The 4,194-nt window shown below is 29.9% G+C and overlaps 1 long non-coding RNA gene across 1 annotated transcript in view; it reads left to right on the top strand.

The window, feature by feature from the left end:
• The first annotated feature begins 3,519 nt into the window (after positions 1 to 3,519).
• Positions 3,520 to 4,194, top strand: part of LOC123696914 — a 1,444-nt gene continuing 769 nt past the window's right edge. The window contains exons 1-2 of the long non-coding RNA XR_006752145.1: positions 3,520 to 3,716; positions 4,177 to 4,194. The exon at positions 4,177 to 4,194 is cut by the window's right edge and continues 174 nt beyond it. This is a non-coding gene — a long non-coding RNA (uncharacterized LOC123696914). The remainder of the gene's footprint in view (positions 3,717 to 4,176) is intronic.

Raw genomic sequence — 4,194 nt, 5'->3', positions numbered from 1 at the left:
CTTTGTCAAACAAAAAGATTTTGTACAAGAATTAAGGTCAAAATATATAAATGCATCACTATGATGATTTGTTAAATTATATAATTTTAAGTTAATATTATAGATAAATTTATTTTGATTTTGTGTCAAACCAGGCAAATATGGTAATGTACACAACATAAATTTGCATTTTGTCTCACTACTAATTTTTAACATTTTTTGAAATCCTATATCAATGTCATGTTTTTTTAATTTAAAACTATCTCCATATAATATAATAACAATACTATTTTCATTAAAACTAAAATTATCTAATGAATTCATGATATATGTAAATGAACTATTAGGAGTACAAAAATTAGTTACTTTATGCCCCAAATTGTTAAGCAAAGCGCCAAATCCCTGACCTATATTATCTGACAACACAATAATTTCCTGCATAGAAAGATGTTTCGTTTTAGTAGATGGAATTGTTGCCGTTGATTGAATACTATGTATATCAGTGCAGTCAATGGACTTATGGGGCGGTGGGACGGTTGCTCATTGTCACTTATGGAACACCTACATACATAGTTATTGGTCAGAGACTCGAAGCGATCCATATTTTCATTGCTCAACTTTATTAAGTAATCTGCCTCTTTTATGTGTTCATTAATTTGTAATTGGGCAGCCGAATATTTTTGTTTGAGGTCAATTAATGTGCCATTTAATGAGTCTATTTTCTCCTTCAGTTCAGAAGTTTCTACTTCATATAACATTTTATAATGTTCTAAGTCCCTATGATAACTATCTAACTCTTTCACAAGACTGTTATTTTTATTTTGTAATTGTACTACATTTTTCCATGAAAATCTATTTCTAATAATTGATTTTGTACGTTTTATAAACTTACATAATTTAAGATATTTTTTCAATTTGTTATGTGAATTGAACTTAATGTTCCTACTGTTTTCAAAGCCACTTAACTGTTCACATTCAACCAGTTCACCATAAAGACTGTTGGATGAATTGCATAGCCGCTTGGAGTTATCCTCTTGAACCTCCATTAAACTGCATTCCAGTTCAACGATACGACTGAGAGCCTTCTCGTGGTCATTGGAACACTGTTGGAAGCTGTCAACAATGTCTTGGAGGGCTGTGCACTTGTTTTGGCTGTCCATATATTGAGTGTGGAGTTCAGCTAGTTCGGCCTTCAAACTTGTGTTCTTTTTAATTATTTTCTGGATTTCAAGTTCATGTTCCTCTCTCTCCAGCAAGAGTTGTTCACACAGGGATTGTGAAGCCTTTAAATCCTGTAGTGTGGCCTTTAGTTTGTTTTCCATGTCTTTGGCCAATGCCTTGCGGGTCAGCATGTTGTAATTTTAATTGCTGAAACAGGTGAAATAGATGTTAAAAAATTGTATTTATGATGCAATTATACTAAAATTTACTTGTGTTAGATAGATAGTGAATAGATAAATAGTAGTTTTTTAGTAAAAATGAAGTATATTTTGTCTGGAGCTATAAGTTTTTGTCCTCTAAATTGCTTCCAACTTGTCAAGCAAAGTGAGACGATAACTATGCGCTCGTGTATTTATTGTGACGTTACTCATAAAATATGAGCAGTGTTATTAGTTAAAATGAATGCGAATGTTGTGTATATTGTTAAAAATAGTAGATATATTAGAACTAGTACTCCCCTGGTTTATCGAAGAAATTCGAATTTGAATTTCCGTTGCCGTTGACATCCACGTTATAGGTACAAAACGTTGCTTCAGTCACATAAATGCGTACTTCACATAAATTAATACACATACGTTGATAATATAGTTAACTAATACTAATTATTACTGTTTTTACCACTAATTATTGAATATAATATATTTTATTGAATTTAAAACTAAGAGCTGATGTTCACTCAGCTGTTGACATCTGTCATGTTATCCAGGGGGGGGGGACACCTAGAACAAACTGACATTTATTAAAGAAAGCGACGTCATCTATACTTTGGCGTGTAAAAACGTATTAAATCAGTTTATATTAAATCCCCAAAAGATGGCATCGCACTTTCTAAAGTTATCGGAAATTGTTTAGAGACATTTAAATAAATGGCAGTTATTCTTGAAACATTATTTTATTTTAATAGATCGAATGCGAAGCTTACCTTTTTTTTTTAAATTCCATTAAATAATTTTGCGATTTTAATCGTTTCATATTTTCATATGGTAACAAATTAATAAACTTGCAACATTTTCTGAAAGCTTCTCAGTGTTGTCTATAAGAAATCAATGTAGTAAAATAAGATAAATGAAAACCTTTCTATATTCCCTATTTTCAAAGTTTAAATGAATTAGAACAATTATCTCAGATTTTTAATTCACTATCCTATAGAACTTTAATTCAGGAAAATATTTTACATAAAAAATACTGCGTGTGATTTAATAATTATATTGAAAACATTTTATTAATTAACATGAAAAGTGTAAAATATGATTTATTAATTGGTAACATTGACTAACAAAATATTTTGTTAGTACATCGCAATTCGCAGATCACAAAATATTATTTTGTTAATTCTGTCATAAAATGGCGGCTACTATACGTGAAGTTTATTAACTTATTATTTAGTTCATTTTGTTGATAATCGTGTGAAGTTTCTAGTCCTCGTGAGTGTGGTGAAAGTGCGTTGAATCGAGCCCTACGTTCAGGCTTTCAAAAGTTTCTACTGAAAATTATGTGCACGGACAGTTTTGTTTTAGGTACCTATATAAAATGTAATATTACAGTGAAAGCATTTAAAAAATAAAGTATTAATTTCTTTTAATGTCGTTTTCTTCATTATTCTTAGTAAGTACATACCTACTTCAATATGTTTTAAGAAATTTGACCGAATAATATTTAGCACTTCCAAATATCTTATTTTTATAGACTCCGTAGGTAATATTCATTTAGTGAAACTAATTTATATACTAATAATCTTGTAATTATTATTATAAGTGAAAAGTTTTTTTTAAATCACCTAAATCTTTAAAATACCATCCATTTCGTAATCATTTAGATCTTTAGTCTTATTTCTTAAATGTTGAAAATAAATGATACCTATTTCAGTTAGCTCTCCTATTTCAATAACGACGCAAATATATGTGAGCAGGCACATATTTTGAAGTTTGATTTCAATTTTCAACTATCAACATATTAAATTATTAAGTAAAAAAAAAATAGGTAGGTATATACCTAGTTATTAGTATTACGTATATGTATACGTAGGTATATAGAATTAGTTTTAACCCCAAAATCCAGAGAGCGCATTGTCGCATGTCAAAGTCAATGACTAAGGAATCCTATGGACAGGGCATATTGTTCTATACAAACAACTGATTATACAAATATCATGCATTTCGATACCGAAATAATAAAACTAATACTGTCTCTTTCTAACTAATGAATATTCTGATATGTGAAAAAATATGGCTATACGTCAGTCAGTGCTAATTCTATACCGCTTGACATTTGAAGTTAGCTCAAATACCTACTGTGGCCGGTCGCCATTTTATGTTCTCGTTATTACGATGTACATGCTCTGTCATTGCTCCGTAGTAAACATTGAAAAATATTGAATATTTTTGTGATTGTGACAAACATTTGTGTCTAAAACATATAGAGTGGTCAAGGACAAATAGTGGCATAATGCCAAAGCGCATTATTGTGGGATGTGGCTCCGGAAAGAATGAAAACCAGAAAAGTTTGTCTTTGCACCGGTATGTATACGTTTTGACTGAAATATTAGTTATTTCTTTGCTGATTTAGTTATTTTCATGTATATTGAATTGAGGAGTATTCACAGACTATGTTCAGTGCAAAATTGTTACCAAATATAGCTTTATTTTGTATATTTTCGTTCTAGTAAAATAATGAATTTGGGTGCTGGTGATGGCTTATAATATCGACATTAGCAAAATGTTCGATGAAGACGTGCGTCTCCCAAGGCTGTGACCTGTGTCATTAATCTTAAGAATAGTTGCTTTGGTTAATACACTTCCAAATTAACAAATTAATTTTGCCAAGAGCAGCAGAAGGAAAAATAAAACACTTAAATTTACCTAATATGAATTTTAACTTAAGTAAGATTAGTCGCTTTTATAGTACTTTAAAAATGTATTTATAAATAAGTCAGGTCAGGACTAAAATTATAATAACCTAAAAATTCATTTTTTATAGGTTACCAAGAAGTGAAAA

Source organism: Colias croceus, chromosome 1 (assembly GCF_905220415.1).
Source record: "Colias croceus chromosome 1, ilColCroc2.1".
NCBI lineage: Eukaryota > Metazoa > Arthropoda > Insecta > Lepidoptera > Pieridae > Colias > Colias croceus.
The sequence above is the reverse complement of the archived record's forward strand: the minus strand, read 5'-3'. Positions and strand labels throughout refer to the sequence as shown.